Here is a 23,671-nt window from a genome sequence, read left to right as displayed (position 1 = left end):
CTTTTTGCAATTATAAGTAATTACATTCAAATTCAATTATTAGATAATTTTTCAGACACTACCTATATAATCTTTTTTACTATTTCACTAAATCTAGCACCATGTTTTTCCTAGTCTTCTTTGTTTAATTATATACCTTTTTTTTATGTTGTATTCCCAAAAGTTCAACAAATTTCTTACCAACTTTTAAAAATTACATAAAATTTATCTTTTATCATTTATGATTCGATTTTAAAAAAAGATTTTAATTATAAAATTATAAAACTTGAAAATTTTTAATTACAGAGTAAACAAATATTAACTCTATTAAAATTTAATTTTAATTTATTTTTTAATAATATATGGACTATATTGATCTTTTAATATAAAACTAATTTCATAATATGTTTATAATACAGGGACTTATCAAGTATTTTCACAATAAAATATATATCAAGCTGTAATTGATTTAAATACTATCCAAGTTGTGCGAAAAGGAAAATAAAATTCTATCCAACCAACGCTAAAATAAATTAAAATCATACTGGGAGATTAACTGCACTTATCTGCTTAACATAATTATATAACGATTTGTAACTTGTGTTATAATAAATGTTAATAATGGCAATAGATTGATCGTAAAAATATAAAAATAACAACATGTAGATTTTACGTGAAAATCTTTTTGGGAAAAAACTAAATGCAAAGAAGAATAAATTCATTAATATTAAAAAACGAATGATATAAAAGGATTTTAGACTACATCTATTTAAGAGTTGAAAAATCCTGTTCTAATCAATGTCAAATAGAAGAAGTGTAGTTTTATACGGATTCTAATTGTGCGGCATAATCACCATGGATCTCCTCATTTTGCTATTGTATTGATTTATTAAAAATTCGAGTCACACAAACTCTAACAACTTGATATTTAGTAACTTGATGATTATATAATTATAGAAAAGTATCCTTCTATTTTAAGAAAATGGAGAAGTTAGACTCGTTACTTTAATTTATCAGAATTTGGTCTTGTGGGGCTATCAAGCTTTGGTCTATTTGTCACTAAATCATGAAATTGAACTATTGATTTTTGCTATTTTATGCATATATGTAGAACTATATTTTTTTCTTTTAATTAATTTCTTGCGTATAAATTGTTGAATTGTTTATTTTTAAGCTAGTAATTCAACGAGAAAGTTTAACAGTACTACCTAATTGGACTAATTTCTGTTTTTCCATAAAATATGAGAACTAAATTTTAAAAAAGTAAAGTAAAGGGAGTAACTTCTCAATTTTTTAAAAGTAGAAGGATGGAAACCAAAATTATACCTATTGACTTCTTCATATGCATCCAAGTTGATATATATTATATAAGTCGTTTGGTGAATATATATAATTACATGCAAATAGACATTTTACTTATATTTTAAGCTAGATGGTTCATCTTTAATTACAAATTAGGTTGGAATAAAAATTGGGTTTGGTTGAGAAGTTAAAATTGAATAATTGAATTAGTTCAATATATAAAATTATTGAATTGAAGTAATTAGACTACATAGTTTTCCACATTATATATGTCGGCAATTTGGAAGAAATGACCTCTGGATTTCAAACTCTCTAAGCAAGCTGTTGATCAAGCTTTCACATCTATTATCCACTTTTTTTTTTAACAACGAGAATACTACATTTCAGTGCATTTAAATTTATATTCTTCTACATTAACAATAATATACATATCAATTGAGTTAAGACTCAACCGATACAGATATTATTGATTAAAAATTTTGAGTTGAGTGAGAAACCTCATTTATCTATTAAATGGTTACTTTTTTTTTCAAATAAAAATATATATTATTTTTTCAGAAATTAGTTAAGCTTTTAGAATCACACACAAAAAAGTGGTCCTTTTTTCTTTTGTGGTTTTCCTTTTTGCCAAACAAGTTTGACTGTTTAAACAGATAGACGTCAACTTGCTTTTGTTTGATGCCACTTCTACATGTCAAAGAGATCGGTGGATGTTGGTTGAATATAATATAATATACAAGTACATTCATTCCATTTATTTAAATTCATGTAAATTAATAAAATAAGAACATATAAGGTTGACAATTAGAAAATGTCGATTTTTTTATTTCACAACTACGTGAAGATAAATAAATAAATAAAAGTTATTAACTAGATTTATTTGGAGTAATAGTTAAAATTTTGCATTTAAATTATTTTTGTAAAAATTAATTTGCTGTAAAACAAATGGTTAAAACTTTGTGTTGGTATTAAAATATAGGGTTTTTAATAAAATAATATTAAAAATAAATTAATTATAAAAATAGGATGAGGAATAAATTAATTCTAAAAATAAATTGTTTTCTACAATAATTTTGGGTGTCATTGATATATTGGTGGTATCGATGAACTTTTTAAAAAAAATCTTACAGGAAAAAGAAGCTGAAAAAGTTAAAAAATATTTTTTTTTAAAATGGTGCGCCAATGTATTAGGCTGCACCTCTTGATTAAATTTAAAAAAAAATTATGGTTTTAGATATTAAATGTAGGAAAAATGCATTAAGACATTAAATGTAAGGAAAATGTATTAAGGCATTAAATGTAGAGAAAAGATTATTGTATGGTATTGGAACTTCAAACCAATTTTTTGAATAGTTTTTTTTTTTTTAACTTTACTTTTTTCAATCAAACCTTTTTTTAATTTATCGATGTTGTTAATGTAATGTATCAGGTGGTACCACAAAAAATATTTTTCAATTTTTCAGCTTTTATTTTCATGTTAGATTTTTATTAAAGTTTATCAGTCCTATCAATGTGTCGACAATACTCAAAGTTATTATAAAAAATACCTATTTTTATAATTAATTGTTTTTAATATTATTTTGTCAAAAAAGAAGAAGCAGAATATAGGATTCCAACTTGTAATATAAACTTTAATAGTAAAAGAAAACTAAACAGTCAAATAGGCTTTAACCTAATGAATTTACCCACTTTCTTATAATGATGTGAAAAGTGGCGTTCTTGAAAAGCTCCCACGTCAATGTCGGAAACATTAAAACTCGAAAGGCAAAACCACACAGAAAACTTGTCATTTCGATGTTCATTAATCTCAACCAATGCCCCTTTTATTTAAATATATATAAATATACTGCTTCGGTCAAATTAGCTAAACAGCTAAAAACCCGCGTATGTGCTTAAACTTAATTAGTGATGGATTCTATAATCTAAAAATAATTCCAAAATCACTAAATTTTGGTTTCAGGATTCTTGGGTATAGCCGGTTTGTAGATATTTGTTCAATTTTAGATATTAAATTGTAGGTAGGCTTGAAGATTACTATTAATAGAAGATTTGACAGAGTGTTTATTTTATCAGACAATCAAGAAGTAGTACAAGTTTTACAGGAGAGTGCTACAAAGGTATCAAATTCTGCTTTAATTAGAAGAAATAAAATACTATTGGTTAAAATGGTGCACTGGTTGATTTAGCACATATCTGGATGTTATAACAAAAAAGTTGATAATCTAGTTAAAATATATGGTGGTAACTCAACTTTTTGAAACTCCAAGGGGGCTTGGATGTATTTCCAAGTTGGAATATTGATTAAATTGCACTCATAGCACATGATTGACAGAAAATAAATATTTAACTAAAAAAAATTAACAAAAATACCATGATTGGACTAAATTTTTTAAATTAAAAAAAAAATTAAAGGATGGAATTTTTTTAACTTAGTATAGGGACTAAATCTTATATTCTATATAAGTACAAGGACTAATAGCATGTTTTGACCTTATTATTTATATATGTTACATGTACGAGTAGCTCTCAACATCACGCCTAAAACTAGCTCACCTTATATTGATATCTCACCAAATTAAGTGTGTAACATCCCGAAATAGGGCCTAAACGGAACAGTGGTTGTGAAACCACAAATCCGAGGTAGAAAAATTTATTTTATTATTATTTTGAGGTTCATGGTATGATTGCATGATTGTGTGAAAATTTCGTGATGAAATTCTATGCATAAAGTGCTTAAGTTGAGGTTAGGGACTAAATTGAATAATTTGTAAAACTTGCATTCTAGAAGTTTTTAGTATGAAATTGCTTTGGAATATTAATTAGGAGGGTTTAAATAACAATTTGACCAATTTTAAGTTCATGGACAAAAATTAGGACATGAAAGGAATTTTTAAAAGTTTAGTAAGGAGGGGCAATTTGGTCATTTGGATATTAAATGAATTAAAAAGGGAAAACTAACACAAAAATGGTCATCTTCTCAATTAGTTTCTGCCGATTTTTGCTCTCCTCCATAACTGGGGTTACTTCAACTTTCAAGCTTCATAATCAAGAAGAACGAAATTCGGGAGTAGATCGGGGAAAAGAAAAAGTAAAGGACTAAATTGTAAAGTTTAGTCACATTTTGTATCAAGGTAAGTTACAGTAAATAAATGCAATATTCTTTTATTTTACATTATTATTGTCAATTTCCAACATTTATATATTTATGTTATGAAAATATTTAAAGTCGAATCTAAGGTGAAGTGACAGAGGAAAAGTGTTAGAAAGCCCCGGTTGAACCCTAGGAATGTTAGGATATTAGGGTTGACAGGACAGAACAAAAATGAGCCATGTAAGTCCATATTAGAAATATGGCTTTGGAGACAGGATTGAGTCATGTAAGTCCATATTATATATGGCATTGGAGACAAGAATAATTCATGTAAGTCCATGTCAAAGACATGGCATTGGCAGGATATTGAAAGACAGGAATGACCCTAGTATCCTTAGTATTCCGAGTGGTTCAACGGGTCAGGGTACAAGTTAAATTACAGTGAATTAACAGCAAAGGAAAAGTAGATTATATTTATGAAAAAGGAAAGGTCAGGTAAGAAAGAAGGTAAGGGAATAAAGAAGAAGATAGAAATTGAGAAGTAAAGAAATTTATGATGTTATATGTTAATATGCATAATTATCCATTATGTTGAATGTTGTGATTTATTTGCTTGTAAGCTTACTACGCCTGGTGCTTAATCTCTTTATTTTCTTTATCTTATAGTACTTATCTAGCCACTCGGGGATCGAAGGAAACGTCGGAGGCCGATCACACTATCAAAGAAATAACTCGGTATAATTAGACGTTTTGTTTTGGGTATGGCATGTATAGAAACTTAGCTACTTTTGGTATAATATGAACAATGAATGATGTGTAAATACTTGCTAGTGATTAGCTAATAAAATGGCCGATGATATACATGTTTATTAACATGTATGATTGAATGGTGATTATCACATGAAAATTATGAAAAATGTGAAAGTAACCTAAAAACAGATTCAAGTAACAGAAATGATGTAACTTTGAAAAATCACTAAAAATTATAGAAACATAGTTTGAAGATGAATAATATATGAAATTAAAGCTTATTATATCTATTTTCTTATGGAATAAGCAAAACAGGTAAAGGTTTTGTATTTTATAAGATATCTGAGTTTTAGTGAAATAGGGCCAGAGAGATTTCTGGATCCCCTGTTCCAACTTTAGAAATTCCCCATAAATTTTACAAAAATAATTAGGTGGTGTACTTTATATGGATAGAATCCTTATTGAATCTAGTTTTAATAGAAACAAACGGTACAGTTATATGAATTTTGTACAGAGAGAAAAGTGGTTCGTAATAGGTAGAGGCCAGTGCAGTCGAATTCTGAAACAGGAGTAACTTTAACTAATAAACTGTACTAATTGGCTAAGTCAAAAATTTTAGAAAAAAATTAGTAGATAGATATATGAGTCTAGTTTCAGGAAAAATTGACGGATCTTAATTTCGAGTTTTGAAACTCGAGAAATGAATTTTTAAGCAACCATGACGCAGAAAAATAATTTATTCCAAAAATTAAAATAAGTAGTTTAGAGTTGTTTAAAAGGTAAGATAAGTTTAATAACACCTCAAGCTTAACTCCGGTGACGGTTTCGGGCGTGGGGGTGTTACAAAGTGACTTTGTCTAAGACAACCTTTGTTGGCTTTTGGCATGCTCTACATATGGAGCTTCATCTCTTCGACGTTGCCAAATCAAATGGTCATGTCCCCCACTTATATAGGCGAACGAGGAACTCCATCAAATCTATTTAAGTCCAATCACCATTTGATCACCAGACTCATCAAGTGTAATTGTCGCTTAGGGTGAGTTTGGATGGGCGGTGCATTTACCTGCGTTTAGTGTAAAAATAGCGGTGAGATTAGATACTGTAGCGATATTGTAGCATGAAATAAAAAGTAAGCTAAACGCACCCAAACCTACCATTAATCAAAAAGCTACTTTATTTCCTAAGCTATCTACTAAGTCAAGACCTCTCTTTAACAATAATAGAGAGTTGGGGATGATTGATAGCTAAACCTCTACTATAAATACCCTCATTTTCCTCCATCAAGGTATAAGGCGACTAATGTACGGGTCTTATGTTTTTTAGTATTTAAATTTGAGTCTCATCATATATAATTACGTTATGTGAATCTCCATTCCATCATGTGTATGGCATATATAATATAAATCTAACTTTTGAAAAAAAAATCTTAAAACAAATAAGTAAATTGTAGAGCACTGAATGGAAAAAAAAATACTTGTCAAGCATTTATTAGAGAATTTCATAAAATAAATGCATAGAAATCATGGGTGTCGATTTTCTCATAAGAGGGAAAAAAAAGAAGCCAAATTTATTTGTGAAGCCAAGAGTGTGGCGCGTAGTAGAGGCGCGTGGAGCTACCAACCACAAATGTCGGAAGATGACAATGATTAGGTGGAGTTGACTTTGGTGACAGGTGTTAAGTGGAAAGGGCAAGTCATAGTGCGGATTCTAAAAATATTCCACTTGTGGAAAAACGCGTGGAGCATCGGACACGGAGGCCCATGGAGACACCATTTCGAGAGTAAAAATACAGATGTCAGCTTCACATCAATCTAAAGTAATGTGTGATTTGAGTAGATACTGTCATAGGATAAGAAATCCAATCTTTCTTGTTACGATAAAACCGACTCAGTCAAATGATATCATCTCGACTTACATCCATTTATCGTTTTCTTTTATAAAATATTTAAAATTATTTGCAACTTCTTTAATTAAATATATTTAAGTATCCTCAAATTTATATATTCTTATATTTAAGTACTCTAAATCTTAAACCCTTGTATTTAAAATGAAATATTTTTATTTAGACCTTTTATAATTTAAAAAATTTAAATTAATAATAAAAATTACATTTTGACCCTCAAAATGAAAAAATTTAATTTAATCATTTAAAATTATAAAGATATAAACTATTAAAATAGTGAACTTACATTTTGACAATCATAAAAGCATACAATTTAATTTTGGCCTCCAAAAATAATTTCATAACTCGCCACTAAATAACAAGATTTTTTTTATTAGTGAGATCTCTTTAAGTTCTTCATTAAATATAATAATCTTAAATTGAAAGAATTGTTTTAGAATATTTTATTTTTCTTATTTTATATATAAATACTAAAAACTAAGTTTTTTAAAAATAAGAACCCTTCAATTTTCTTTTTTCAAAAATGCACAATCTTTTTAATTAATAGGTTCATAACTAGACCTGATTAGGGTATTTTTCGGCCTAAAGCTTACCCAAAAAAACTAGAGGATTTAGATAAAAATATAGGTTCGAAAAATAGGTTTAGACAAAAAAAAAATGCTCATTTTCTAAACAATTCAAGCCTTGGTAAGTTTTTTGGCCCAGGCTCGGCCCAACCTGAATTTAAAAAAAACTTGTTGCTGGTTTGCCACTGTTTTCCTGACATTTCGCTATTATAATGCTACTAATTAATTGTTGTTGTTTGGATATTGTATAACTTTTGTTTTATTGTTAATTTTCCTACTATTTTAGAGGCATTTGTTTGTTAAGTTGTACTTATCTTAATGTTATTTAAGTATAAAGATATTTTTAATTTGTTGGGAAATATTTATTTTAGTATTTTCAGTGTATTTGATTTATTACATTTTTTAAATTTATTTTTATATAAAAATAATATAAAAAATTTAATACGGGAGGATCAGACCAGACTTGAGTTTTATCATTTTTATTTGGGTTGAACTTAAACAAAATTTTAAACTCATTTTTCGAGCCAAGCTGAGTCGAATCCAAACCTAAAATTTTACCTCAATCCAACTCATTATCAACTCTATTAACGACCCATATTCAAAAATATGAATCCGATTTTCTCAAGTAAAAGAACATTCTTTAAAAAAAATAAAAATTTTATCATTCTTTTTCATGAAAAAATAAAATTTTTTACCATTGCTTAAACAAATTTCCAAACTTTAAAACTTAAAAATTAATCTAACATTTTTAAAAATTAGCCTGAGTTCTCAAATCATTATTGCAGATTTGGTTTTTTTTTTTTTTTAAAATTAAACTTTGCAGACCAACATTTGCATGACATCATGCTTAACAAATATATATTATTCATAGTCTAGGATTTATTAAAGTTGATGAAGTAAAAAACACATTATTGGAGGAGTTAAGAAAGGTAGAGAATCAATTAAAGAAAAAAAAAAAGAGTGAGACTTACATTTGAATTAGCAAAGACTAGATTGGTTAGTGGATCTTAATCGTGACATGATCTTTTTCATCAAGTCGTTAGCTCTAGTCATAATCACACTTCAATTTTTCATTAAAATTCAATCGCTAGGTACTTTAAAAGTTACATCATTCTAACCACAAATTTCTATTTAAAGTAAATTATACCGAAGATCATTAAATTATTAATAAGTTTATGTTTTGGTCATTTAACTTTAAAAAGTTATAAAATTGTTATTAAATTATTTGAAAGATTTCATTTAAGTCATTAAGCTGATAGAATCATTGATGTATGGCTTTTTCTATTCACATTGTCTGCACTAATCGAAAACTCTTATTCCCTTTGTCTTCAACAACTTTAAAAGTCACGAAACTGTGAACCAAAATCTGAATAATTCCCTTCTTTGATCTCTGAATCTGGCAATAAAATCAATTTGGATCTAAAGTATATTCTTCTACTAATCAATGAGTACTAATCCATTGTACCGATTGTTGAAACATTGCTTAAAACTTACTAGTCAAACTTAAAAAAAGAAAAAAAAATTAACAACCCATTAACTTAAATGAAAACTTTCAAATAGTTCAACGACCGTTTTATAACTTTTTGAAGTTGAGTGACCAAAATGTAAAGTTAGTAATAGTTTAGTGCTATTGGTGTAGTTTACCCTTATATTTTTTTGATTAGACTAAAATTAGTGATCATATTACAGTTAATTGTAAGTTATATCCAGATTTATTCTAGTCTAGTTTCAAATATATTTCGAGTTTTCAGACTGTTGTAATTTGTATTAAATTTATTTTTGTTCTAATTGATTGAATGTATTGTTTAGATTTATAAACTCCTTAAAAAAATTGCAGGAGAAAAATATTTAATATGCACTACAATCAAGTCAATATAATAGATATAAAGATGAATGAGATAGGGAAAAAAATGTAAATTGCGAGGGCCTTCATGCAAGAATCTTATCTTAATGTTAGAGGATATCATCAAGATGATGATATTGCATTTAGGGTATACTTTATAGGCATGACAATATAGCCTTAGCTTGGACTTAATGTCATTACTCTTACATAACTACCTAAATAGGCATAGCTAGAAGGATATATTAATTTAATAACTTCATACCTCATTATGTATGAGGTTCTTCTAAAATTATTTTCTTTCATATGTATTGGTCATATATAGAAATTTGCAAATGAAGAAAGGAAAAAAAATTAGGGTTTCTTTTAAATTTTATAAGCAATTTTTAAAAAAAAACTATCACATACCCCTTTAAAATCTTTATACTTTTAATTTTATATATACCCTAAGAGCATATGCCAATCTAAGATAATTTATCATTAAAAATGCATGTATAAAAAGAGTATAATTTATATTTAATGTACTAATAATGTATAATTTTATGCATTGTTAATGAATCGAAAATGATACATTATCAAAAATTTTAAAAATTAAATTTATCGTTACGGGTCAAAACTTAATCTAATCTTAAATAACCATATTATTCATTTATTACTACTTAAATCTTTTAAGTAAACTTGAATCATAAACTTTACTATAATTTAAGTATAGCGCATCAAATATTAATGCTAAAATATATAAAATAAAATAAGAGTAGTGGAAGGGTGAATAGATTGGAAGACAAAATAAGAAAAAGCATGAGGAGAAGAGATATGTGTACTTTATTTAGAAAAGAAGTTGGCAAGTATTTTAATAGAAAAGGCTAAATTGGCAGCCAAATTTGTTTTGGGTATAATCTTTTTCAATTGTCTTAGGGATTAGGGCAGATATAGTGAGGACCATGAACATTTGAAGGCATGCTATGGTGTCTTTGTAAATTGGCTTCGTCTCCGTCGTCTTGTTATTCAGGTTCATTGGGGCGGTCCCTGAATCAAAGGTCGGTCGCCCCCACGCGCATTGCCTAATTTTAGTGGATTTTGGGGCCCCCTTTTTCTGCCTCCACTTTCTTTATATTGTTTCTTTTCTTTTCTTTTTTCTTTTGAGGTATCTTGCTGCCCATTTTCTAATTATGAATCAATTGAATCAAGGCTACAATGAATGCTTATTGGTTCATTCTAACTTCAATACCCATAATGTTATTCTATTCTATCACTTTCATTTTTCATTATGTGATACATAATGATTTGAAGTGTCCAAGTGTTTTTTCCCTTGAATGAACCAATGGTAACTCAACATTTCATCGGTTTTCTCAATGCTTTTGTCATTTGATGGGAATGGGTTTCAAGAAAAGGTTGGGTCCTTCAATTTTAAGATGACTTACCTAGTGATGGCAACATGACGATTTAATGGAAAAGAGAGATCGGGATTTTTGAGCTTTCATGTTCCTATATTTAATTCAAATTAAATAAGGTGAATCAATTTGTTAAATTGATTATTTGTTTTAATGCTTATGATGATTAGTATAAATCGATTTGAGGGATAACATATTTTTTTTTCTCACTTTCCTATTTGAACTTATAATTTAATTCATTTTGGTTTTGGATTTGTGAACAGTGTTTTTAGAAATGACTAGATTGGTTGATCAGACTGGTTGGGCCAATAATTTACTGGTACACTAGTCCAAATAAAGGGGTCGAATCAAATGAATTGGAAACTGTTCGAAACCAATAAAAACAAAAAAAACTAGGAAAAAATAGTAGTTGAATAGGTTGAAGCGGTTTAATAAATTTTTTTTTAATTATTTGTTTAATTATTGCTGATCTAGCAATTACATCAATCAAACCGATTGAATCGAGAATCAATTGTCTGACCAGTTCAACCATTGGGTTGATTATTAGAACAATGTATGTGACACTCTAAGATGTACAACATCATCACTGAAAATTTATATAATTTTTTTTTTAATTTTCAAGTGATGATGTGGCAGAATCTCAAAGTGTCACATCATTAAACTTTCATATTTGTCAAGTTGAGGGACTAAAATGAACCGAGTTGCTAAGTTCAAGTACCAAAGTAGATAAAAAAAATACATGTACGAAAGTAAACCTAGTTGCCAAGTTTAGAGGCTAAAAATTATATTATTCCTTGATATAATTATAAATTGTAACTTAAAAATAATAAAATATATAAAAAAAACTTGCAAAAAATTCTTATTACTACTATTTTTTATATAGATAAAGGTGACATTTAGACCTTGAACTTGATATCTTTTTTCAACTTAGCCTATGAACTTTTTTTCCCTGTATTAGTCCTGAAATTTAATAATTTTACTTAATTTTAGCCCATATGAGGACGTGACATTTTAAGACTTTACTTTATCATCACCTAAATTTTTTAAGTAATGGTATGGCGCAATATCAAAGTTTAATGTCATCACATAAATTAAAATTAACAAAATTACTAAATTATGAAACTAATGTGGAAAAACAAATTGAAATAAAATAACAAATTCAAAATGACTTTTATCCTTTTTGGTACCCTTTCTTGTTTTGTTCCAATGAAAATAAATTGGATTTGGATTTGGCTGTCTGCATTCAATATTCCAAATCCTTTTGTTGTTAAGCTAGTTATGGATAAAACATTTGTCCCACACTTGTAATTGAAATCATTAAAATATGTATGTGGAAAAATGTGAACATGGTTTAAATTTCCCAATGGAGTAGAATAAGAAAACAGATAATATATGATTATATGGGGGTCCAAAAAAGTTGAAGACTAAACTAGAGCATAAAAACATGTCTTTTTCCTCAAATTTCTGCTTGCCAACACACCCTGAAAATTCATAAGAGCCCCACAAAAGGGGCATGCAATTAGAGTTTAGGTAGAAACCTTTTCCCAATTTCTTTCTCAAGATTGTGACCCATCATATATATTACTCTTTTTTTTTTTTTTTTATGTATGTTGTTATATAATCGGACTCGAAAACTCATGATTTAAATAACCTTAAAATGCTCTATTTGAGAGGAACTATCTAGATAACCTTTTTGAACTCTTTATCTTTACATCTATTGATCCAGTACATCAACATATATAAATTTAAATAAAATTATTATTTAATAAATCTTAATCGGTAGCTATTGATATATTAATCAGACATGTTCAATAATCGAACTATCCCTCATCAATAAAAAGAAAATTATCTTCTTCTATACACTAAAAGTCATCTACATTGTTCTTCAAATGAGTAAAGGTGGAAGAAAAGAAAATTATGGAGGAGGAGGGGCTTTAAGACAATGAAAAGGAGACATCATACTTTTGGAGACTACACACATATATATTTATTATAAATTTGTGGTTTTCCAATATTGCATATAACCAACATGGATGAGTAAGATTATGACACATATATAATGACCCATTCAAGATTTCCAGTCCTTTGAACTTTAGTCTTTGAAATGATCAATTTGATTTTGCCGGCAGGTCTACCTGTATCAATCATTTTATTACTTTATTTTATATATAATATATTTTTATATGAGTTTGTTAGAATTTTTAAAAATAAAATAAAAGGAAAAGAAATTGATTGAAAACCAGAATATTATAAGTTATAAATTGAGATTATAAAATAATAAATTGCAGCCTCTTGAATTTTTGTTAAATTTGTATAAAATAATGTCCTAAGGTCATACACAATCATTGTCCAAAGTAGGTAGCATCATGAGTTAGCTTAGATGTCATCAATAACGTCATGAACACTATTTTTGTTTCTTTCTGAAACACGTGTATAAATTTTATATCAAAGTTCAGTCGATTTTGAGAACTTGGGTTGGGTCGATCTAAGTGGCATATATGTGGATGTTAATGGGTAATGGGTATACATTTCATTCAGTCCAGGCCTGAATCTAACACAACAGGCTGAACCCAATAATTCCTAGTTAATCAACAGCAGAAACATTGAGTGAAACAAAAATACGGGTCTGGTCGGAATTGGTATAGGAGATGTTCGGGATTGAAGATGGATTTGAACAGAGTAACAATACGTGTCTCGGTTCTATTTTAAAGATTGTGAAAAAAAATGACTATTTATACTCTCTTTTTTTTGTTGGGGGGGGGGGGGTTCTTGTCAGGCAAAGGTCGATAATATGGCCTAAGTTATCCTTGTTACGAGGGATCCTCAACACTTGTATTAAGATGTGATTGACTAAGGCTTGTTGCCTTGTTGTAGAGACTCCACGTCTCCATGTAATTGCCGAGGGCTGAGGTGCCTGACATTCCCGGTGAATATAAGTAGGGACGAGCAAAAAGTGACTAGTAGGGGTTTTGGTCCCGAGATAAAATGGGGAAATTGTGTGTTTAACCTATTTTGAAAATGGGTGATTTAAATTTGTTATACGTATACAAAAAGCATCAGATCTCGTCAAGAGGTCCATCGGTCACACCTAGCATACTATACTGCACTTAAATTAAGAAACAGAATAGGGGTTTTCTCTGCACTTCCTCCTCCCTGTGAGGGAACTCACTTCCTATATATTTCAATAATCAAAATCGGGGGCTCTACCTTATTTTAAATAGGGTGAACCGATCAACTTCATCACCAACCAAACCTTGCATCAACAAATTCAATTTTTTTTAACATAATTTTTTTAATTTTAACTTTATAACAATTTATATTTGGGTAAACTATCCAATTGAGCACTCAATTTTTAGGGTATTTTCATTTTGGTCACTCAAAATAAAATCCTTGCAATTTTGTTGCCCATATTTTAGGACACTTTCATTTTAATCACCCAAGCACTAAATCTCTAAAAGTTGGGTGACCAAAATAAAAGTATAAATATGATTTGGGATGCAGGGGCGAAGTCAAAAAAAAATTTTAGGGGGCAAAATTAAATTGTAATTTTTACGATATTAAAAATGTAATTTCACCATTTTAATAGCATATATCTTTATAACTTTTAAATGGTTAAATCAAAATTTTATCATTTTTAAGGAAGCCAAAGTGTAATTTTACCTTTAATAATTTAAAATTTTAAAAAATTTAAAAGGCCTAAGTACAATCACCTGTTGTTAAAGATTTAACTTTGGATGACTAAAATAAAAATGCCTTGGTGACACAATTGAATAGCTTACCTTATATGTTTTTATCCTATCTCTATAAAAGTTGGGTGATATTTCCGAGGAGGGTCTCCGCTTGGTGGGCAAATAGACCCTAAGTCCAGAAGGTTGTTGTTACCTTGGGTCAGTCAGGACTTGATGGCTCAAGCCTTGTTAGAATTTGGGCCCAACATGAATCACCATTATCTTAATCTTACTTCTTTGGTTGTTGGCAATGCCATTTTGTACCTAAGCTAGCTAACTAAACTGCATGCACCACCATTCACAATGTAATTGATAGTGTTAAATATTTGAATATTTTAAAATAAATAAAAAAAAGAAATAAGCAATGTATTTAAATATCGATATTAAAATAATAAAGTTTCAATTTAATGACAAAATTAAAATTTTATTAAAGTAAAAATATTGATATCCAACCCGAAAAAAGCAAAATAACTTTAAACATCCTAATTGCTTATGTATAAATGAAATGGAAAATTGATACTTAAGAATTACTATTCCTATGTAATCTAATCTTTTATGAATATTCAAATTTAGACTAATGATTCTCAACTTTAACCGATAATACAGAAGGTAGCTATGTTATAATTATTCAAGACTAGATTTGATTAAGGGCTGAGCTGATGTAAAATTTTAAGTTTGTTTTCTAAGTTCGATTTAACTCGAAAAATGAGTCCAATTTTTTTTTTCAAATTCAACCCAGATAAAAATGCTAAACGGACCTAGCCCAGCCCACCTATATTTTTTTTATATTTTTATATAAAAACAAATTTTTAAAAAATAATACATCAAATACACTAAAAACATTAAAATGAATATTTCCTAACAAATTGAAAATACATTAAAAAAATTCTTTATACTTTTTTTTTGAAAATAGCAAATAGCTGATACTTTATTGCTGTGAGAAAATTCAACGGTTGGAGGCCTAGTAACCAGAAATTAATAGCTAGCTGTAAACAAAACATTGATTACCTAAACGGTACATTTAAAGACTAGCCAGAAGAAAGAAAAAGCCATTAACTCAACAGTACGAAATGAATCGACAGAAAATTAAAAAAAATGCAGGCCTGAGCCCCTTTCTCACTTTTGCTTGAAAAATCCCTCTTTTATCAGCCAAATGAGAGACCAGTCTTCTTTTAAAATCAATCTATGAATCTCCGTCTCTGTTAACAACTCAAGCTCTTTGGACCAATCCCTTGCCAACCCGTCCGGACTCTATTTTACCATTCATTGGCCGTTAACATCTCGTCTTCTCTCGCGATCTATAAGTTTAACCACCGCAATCGGCGCCTCCTTAATCCAGTATTGGGGACTTTCGTATTGTCTTCCTACTCGTGCCATTCCATGAGCCGCGTGGTTAGCCTCCCTGAGTATATATTCGAGGCTCAGACTTTTGAATCTACATGCTCTCCCTTTTATTTCTCGAATTAAACTTCTTATGTTCGATAGGTCATCATCAGAGGATTTAAGTTTGCGTATGACAGTCAACGCGTCTCCTTCCACCACAACGTCTTGGAAGCCCATTTCCTTTGCCATAGTGACTGCTTGTAGACACGCTCTTGCCTCTGCCATAACTGGGTCTGGAACATTCTCCCATGGGAAGGTACATGCAGCCATGATTAACCCATCTTTATTTCGCACTAAAATTCTTGATACTGATCTCCCCGTGTGCTGATTAAAGGACGCATCAAAATTAATTTTAATAGTATCATCTTTTGGGGGTGTCCATATATCTTTCTCCACTTCATTTGCATGTCTGGAAGCCTGTCTCATAGAACTAATTTCTGCATGATAAGCCCTGATAAAAGCTATTATTCCATGAACTGATTCTCTGAAACCTTTGTGATAGATCTTGTTGCGATTAAACCAGATAGCCCAGTAGGCGATTGATCTAAGCGTATTCATTTCTGCATCTTGACTTTCAACTACTTGTTCTAACCATTTTTTTCAATTGGGTTCTGTATTACATTTTGTATCTACCACACCAATCCTTCGCAAGACCTGCTGCGTCAAGGGGCAATCTCGAAACAAATGGCTCACCGTTTCCTCCTCCAACTGACACACCGGGCATATTGCATTATTTACCAATTTTCGAATTCGTAAATTGCACAAAGTGGGTATAAATTCATTAGCAATTCTCCACATAAGGATACAAATTTTGCTCAGTATCTTGAGTCCTCATGGCTTTGTATAAAAAGAAGTAGGCCTGTCAATGTATAATCTAGAATTCCCTGTAGCATTAATCCACTTGTAACCACTTTTAACTGTATATTCCCCTATATTATCTCCTCTCCAAATAAGCTGATCATGCGATCTGCTACTCACCAAAGGGATTGATAGGATGCTCTTCAGTTGCTCCTCGCCAAATAATGATCTGATTGTGTCCTGCTTCCAGGTAATGGTATCCTTATCAATTAAATCCGAAAGAGTAGTGTATCGAATATCAATGTTTTGACATTGCACTCTGCCACTCCTAGGAATTGGCACCCAACTGTCGCTCCAAATGTTGATTGACTCCCCGTTTCCTACTCGCCACCCAATACCGTCCTCAAGAATTTGTCTAGCACTCCATATACTTTGCCAGGTAAACGAAGGGTAAGAACCTAACCCAGCACTCAAAAAATCACCCCTTGGAAAATATTTTGCTTTCATGACACGCGCAAATAAACAGTGAGGCTGCGTAATGATTTTCCAACCCTGCTTCGCTAACATGGCCAAATTAAATTTTTCTAGATCCCTAAAACCTAAACCACCATTTGCTTTGGGGATACATAAATCACTCCACTTGCACCAATGTATACCTTTATTGGTTTTGGAATTCTGCCACCAGAATTTGCTCATAATGCTCTCTAACTCCAGACAAAACGAGGCTGAAAGTTTAAAACATTGCATTGCATAAATCAGAATTGCTTGTAAAATGGATTTTAAAAATACCTCTTTTCCCCGTGTTAATAAAAATCTCAAACTCCAATTGTTCAATAATTTCAAAAATCGTTCTTTGATGTGCACAAACGCATGTTTTTTCTGTTGTCCAACTATTGTTGGCAACCCCAGATATTTTTCCGAATTATTCGATATCCTTACTCCTAAGATTCCTCCCACCTGTATCTGTGTCTCCGGACCCACATTACTGCTGAAATAAATCAAAGACTTATCAAAATTCACCAATTGACCAGATACCTTCTTATATTCATTGATCACACTCTTCATATTATTTGCTCTTTCAACCGACTCATCCCTAAAAAGTATACTGTCATCCGCAAAGAATAAGTGGGAAGCTGAAACATTACTCCTTCCTATTTTAGTCCCAATGAGCCTGTCTTCCCTCTTAGCCAACACGATTAGACGTGAAAAGCCTTCCGCACAAATCAGGAACAAATACGGGCTTAGAGGATCTCACTGTCTAAGACCTCTTTGAGGCATAAACTCCTCCCCAATAATTCCATTGAGCACAACTGAATACTTGACGTTAGAAACACACTTCATAATAAGCGTGATCCATTCTTCACAAAAGCTTAGCCTACGCATCATATTCTCTAAGAAACCCCATTCTATACGATCATAGGCTTTACTCATATCAAGCTTTAACGCAAAACCCTTTTTCGACGATCCTCTTCTCTTCTTAAATGAATGGAGAATTTTATACGCCACGAAGATATTATCCGTAATTTGCCTCCCTGCTATGAACGCACCTTGATTATCTTCAATATAGTAACACATAACCTTGCGGAATCGGTTGACAATAACTTTGGATATAATTTTATACAACACGTTACAAAAACTTATGGGTCTAAATTGGCTCATTGCTTTCGGTGAATTGACCTTAGGAATAAGTACTATACATGTTTTATTAATCTCCTCCATATTCTGCCGGCCATGTAGAACATCCAAGCAATATTTAGTCACCTCTTCCCCAATGATGTGCCAATATCGTTGATAAAAGATTGCAAGAAACCCATCCTCACCAGAAACCTTAAGAGGAGCTATAGACTTTACTGCCATAATAATCTCCTCTGCTTTGAATTCCACCACCAGCTCATTATTAGATTCCTCCGAAATACATGGTGAAAAAGATAAAAACAATCTATTGCACTCGTCAGTATCTTTAGAAATAAATAGTTCTTTAAAATAAACTGCAGCAATTTTAGCCATCCCTACATAGTTGAAAACCAAATTTCCATCAGCGTTTTCAAGTCATTTTACCATATTCTTCTTTCTACGGGCAGATGGGCTTTTGTGAAAAAATGTCGGTATTCCTATCTTCCATCCGAAGCCAATTAATTCTCGCTCTTTGTTCCCAAAACATCTCTTCCTTGTCGGCTTCGAAATTCAATTGAAGTTTTATATCAGTCAATTCCCCCAAAACCTCATCACATACCTCATTCTTCCCCAACTCAACCATTCTGTTGTTCAGTTCTTCTATTCGACTAGTCCTTAGTTTTTTCTCTTTTTGGGCCTAATCATTCACACGCAACCCCAGCTCCTTCAATTTCACCAACACATCCTGAGTGTTTGAGTTCCATGTATGCCTGATCTTCTCCTCAAAACCTGGAATTAAAATCCAATCCGCGTTAAACCGAAATCCCCATTGTCGTCTCTTACCCTGCATCCCGCCATCCCCATCAATGTTGACCAGTATCGGGCAATGATCGAAGAAGCTATGTTGTAAATGACTTACAGAAAAATCAAAAAACCATTCCCACCATTCTTCATTTACAACTCCTCTGTCTTAGCTTTCCCTTATACTGTTGCTAGCAAGCCGACCCCGTTCCCATGTAAACCACTGACCAGAAAACCCTAAATCCGACAAGCCACAATCTTCTAACGTTGCTCTAAAAATAACCATTTGTCTTTCCTCACGAACCCTACCTCCTTGTTTTTTGAATGAAAAAAAAAGGATTTCATTAAAGTCACTAGCAACCAACCAAGGTTTAGTATTCCCATTCTATAAGCACCTTAGTAATTCCCACGACTCCCTCATTTCATGTTCTACTAGTGTCCCATAAAAACTCGTGAATCTCTAAACTCCCAACGCATTTTCATCTTCAACCTCCACGTCTATGTATGAATTTGAAAAGCTCTTTAGTGTTATATCGTGCCCTTCTCGCCATCCTAGTGATAACCCTCCCCTTGTTCCTATTGCATCAACATCTATACCGTTCAAAAAACCACATTGTCGCCTTATTTTCCCCATCCTTTTACAACTAACTTTTTTTTTCCATTAGAAACAAAATTTGGGGCTGTATGTGTCTCAATTTATTTTTGAAACGTTTAACCATTCGTTGTTGCCCTAAACCATGAACATTCCAGCTAAGAATTTTTATTGTGACCGGTCAGCCAATGTATCATTGGTTGCCGATGTATCTGTGGTCAACCCCATCTCCATAACTCATCTGTTTCCTCCAGAATATCCTACTTCTAACGCCATTCTCTGCCTCTTTTTTTCATCAATAATCTCTACCGGAGTATCTTCCATCTCAATTCCATTCTCCTGCCCCTCCGAAATTTCCACAGTCTACAAGTCCTGTCATCCCTCCTCATTTGGTTCTGTCTTGTAAACTGTCCTAATTGCTCAAATTCACCTTTCTGCACACAAAGATTTGTCACATCCATTCCAACCATCCTTTCTTTCTTTTCTCTATCTATCTCTATTTGAGACCACCCGTCAAGATCATGCTCCTCTCATAGCCATTTACTCATCAATTGCCCACCCCTTTTTGGTGGGACCCTTAGAGACAAATCCCACCCAAACTCCACCTGTTCATTCCCCAACATTAATCTAACTTGGCAAAAACTTTTACCATGTCCCAGTCGGCCATAGAGAAAACAAAACAATGACAATCTTTCATATTAGAAAATAACATATACCGATTTATTGTATCCAATATTAACCTTTTTTTTTTCTTTTGAGCGGAGATCTAATATCGAGTACTGCTTCAATTCGCATGAATCTACTAACTCCCCTGATCACCATCGATGCATCATATTCTAGAAATTTTCTAATAAAATCCCCAAACTGTCGTGCCATTCCTTCTGTCACAGCCCCAATTGGAAGGTTATGAATTTGCACCCAGAAAACCGTTTCCCAAAGAAGAACTGTGATTGGGTCCTCACCCTCTATTAATCTATGCAGTATAATAAGATGCCGGTTAAAAAACCAGGGCATACCAGCCATGATTCGCTGTAAATCAATATCACAGTAAAATCTGAATAAAATCCTCTTACCCTCCAACTCCGATATAGCCACACCCCGCAGCGGATGCCATAAATCAGCCAAAGTGTTTTTTAAAGGGGGAAATTCACCACACTATCCGTAAGAACTCTTCCAACCAAGCAGAAATCATTTAAATGACCGTCGGCAATTTCATCTCCTGCCATCACCATTGGTTCTTCCTCATCATCCATGATGTTAAGATTTGCCAGATCATCACCCACTATGTTTATGTCCCCCATCCTAACCCTTCAAGAACCCTTTTCGCCACCAGAATTACTTGATTCGTAATAAAAAAAAATGAATAAACCCCACTAAACCTTAAAAAAAAAAAGAAAATCGAAGGAAACTGTCATGCTAATAAGCAAACTAAAAAACCCTAACCCGTTCTAATAAACAGACTTTTTACGAAGTTGTTAACATTTAATCAAATCACAAATCTTGACCTAATCTTAAAAAAAAAGAGTCTTAATACTTAAATAACATTAAGATAATTGCAACTTAGCAAAAAAATGTCTCTAAAATAGTAGCAAAATTAACAATCAAATAAGAGTTTTACAATATCCAAATAATAATAACAAAATAATAGAAATATAATAGCAAAATTGTAGCAAAACAACGACAAACAACAGCAAAATAGTAGCGGAGGAAAATTTTTTAGCTAAATTCAAGCTGGGCTCAAGCAAAAAAATTCTTTCCTGAGGCCTAGCTTGTATAACACCCCTATACTTGATCCAATTGTCAGTTCAAGGTATCGAAATGCTACATTTGTTGCAAAAGCAACAAAAATCATTTTTTAATAAACTGAGCATCTTATAAAGAATATTTTGGTATTACAAACATAATGTTTAAAAGGCAACCTGATTTCTATTAAAAACCAGATAAATTTTCGAGTAAAAAAAAATTGTTTCAACCATTTTCAAGTATAAATCAAGATCAAGTATCAGTTCTCTCCAAAAAGTATCGATGCCTTGACTTTAGTAACGATACCCTACCTAGTATCGATACCAGTTTTAACTTCGAAGTTTCAAAAAAATTTAGCAAAAATCAAAGTATCGATACTTTGTACAAGGTATTGATACCATTTCAAGTTTCGATATTGAAAATTAAGGGAAAATTTGTTTAAGTACAAAATCTATAACACTTACGTCCCTGCACCATAAACCTCATAACACAACCAATCCAATTGACAGTTCAGCCAAATGAGCTCAATTTCAATTTCAATAATCACATAACTTATCTCAAAGTCATTTAATTAACACTAGATTTATAAACTAACAAAGTATTCAAGTTCTACAAGTTAGTCCGTTAAAAAATCAATTTCTCCTAACATAACCTATGTATATGCCAAAACTAATATACTCTCTTCCAAGTTTGGAGACGTAATGAGATAAGCCAACAACGACCTTGGTCCTAGCTCTTCGAGTTTATCTTTTACCTATGTGTTAGAGAAAAACGCGTTAAGCTTGTGACAACTTAGTAAGTATTTCAAGAATTTAAACTTTTAAGATTTAGAATTATCGAAAATTATCATATATATAATATTATTTTATGTATAGGAACCAAACATGAGTGATCAATTACTAAAACTTACATTACTTACCACATTGCTTTAATAATTTCTCTTATCATATTTTTCCTTAATAGCCCATTGTAGACTAAATAGAACATTTCAGATATACATAACATATATAGATGTGCACCAAAGTGCATTATCATAACAGAACAACACCAATGGGCTTAACCAGAACAGAACAACATCGTAGTACTTATTAGAACAGAACAACACCACAGTACATATCAAAACAGAGAGCACACTAATTTTTCCTTAACGGCGTGCCAACTATATCTTAATAGTTCTATGCTTGTCTACATGGGCTTTAACACAATTAGTCCATAATATTTATTCAATCAGAGAGATAAAGACAAAATTTCCACCTTTTTACAGTTTGATCCTTATATCCTTAAATTCAACATAACTTGTTGTTTTACTAATCATCCAACATTCATATCATCAATGTTTCAACAATATTCTTTTATTATCTATTTTCAACATTCAAAACTTCATGTTCTATTATGTTTACTTTACAAATTAGTTATTTTCTACTACTATAATATGTCATTTCAATTTCTCCACATAAATAGAATTTAAATTATATTCATCTATACTTATCAATAAGTTATACACATAATATTAATATATTCATAATTAAACTAACTATTTAACACTATTTGTATTTAAATTTAAACTAAACAAAGTAAATGATATATTTTCCTTTCTTTTCACTCCCTGGCTACTTCTTTTCCTTTGTCACCAATTTGGTCTTCACTCTTCTTCTCTTTTTCTTCATTACCATGTCAAAACATCAAATAGCATATCTATACTATATTAGTGAAACTAACATGAATTTCATGAAAAAACTGTTAGATTTGTAAAATAAATCTAAAATAAAAATGAATAAATCAGGATCTATCATGTCAAATCATCAAGAATAAAACTAGATGCTGAAGCGTACCTGAATCTATGAATTCCTTGAAGTTTTACTAAATCTTGTGGATTTGACCTTCTAAATTAGCACACAAAAAATTCAGAGAATATCTGCTCTCTCTTTTCTAATAATGGGATATTAGAAAAAATATCTTGTTTATAATTTGGGGACCATAACCCTAATATTTATAACCTTGGCATATTAGTTCTAATCAAATTCTAATCAAATTCTAATTAAGCCCATCATTAATTAGAATTTGATTAGAACTCAATTACTAGAGTATCTACACATATTTGACATATACTTTATTTAATAATTAAAGCCCAATAAAATTTAACTAAATGAGAGCACTTTTAATTTGGGCTAATCTATCATGATAGTAAAT

The 23,671-nt window shown here is 30.9% G+C and overlaps 1 long non-coding RNA gene across 1 annotated transcript; it reads left to right on the top strand.

Annotated features, from left to right (window-relative positions):
* The first annotated feature begins 4,257 nt into the window (after positions 1-4,257).
* Positions 4,258-5,245, top strand: LOC128296300 (uncharacterized). Its single transcript, XR_008286859.1, has 2 exons — positions 4,258-4,412; positions 5,039-5,245. It is a non-coding gene; the product is annotated as an uncharacterized LOC128296300 (long non-coding RNA).
* Positions 5,246-23,671: the final 18,426 nt, after the last annotated feature.

The sequence above is a fragment of the Gossypium arboreum genome, chromosome 8, assembly GCF_025698485.1.
Source record: "Gossypium arboreum isolate Shixiya-1 chromosome 8, ASM2569848v2, whole genome shotgun sequence".
NCBI lineage: Eukaryota > Viridiplantae > Streptophyta > Magnoliopsida > Malvales > Malvaceae > Gossypium > Gossypium arboreum.
Note: the sequence above shows the minus strand (reverse complement) of the source record. Positions and strands in the feature narration are given on the sequence as shown.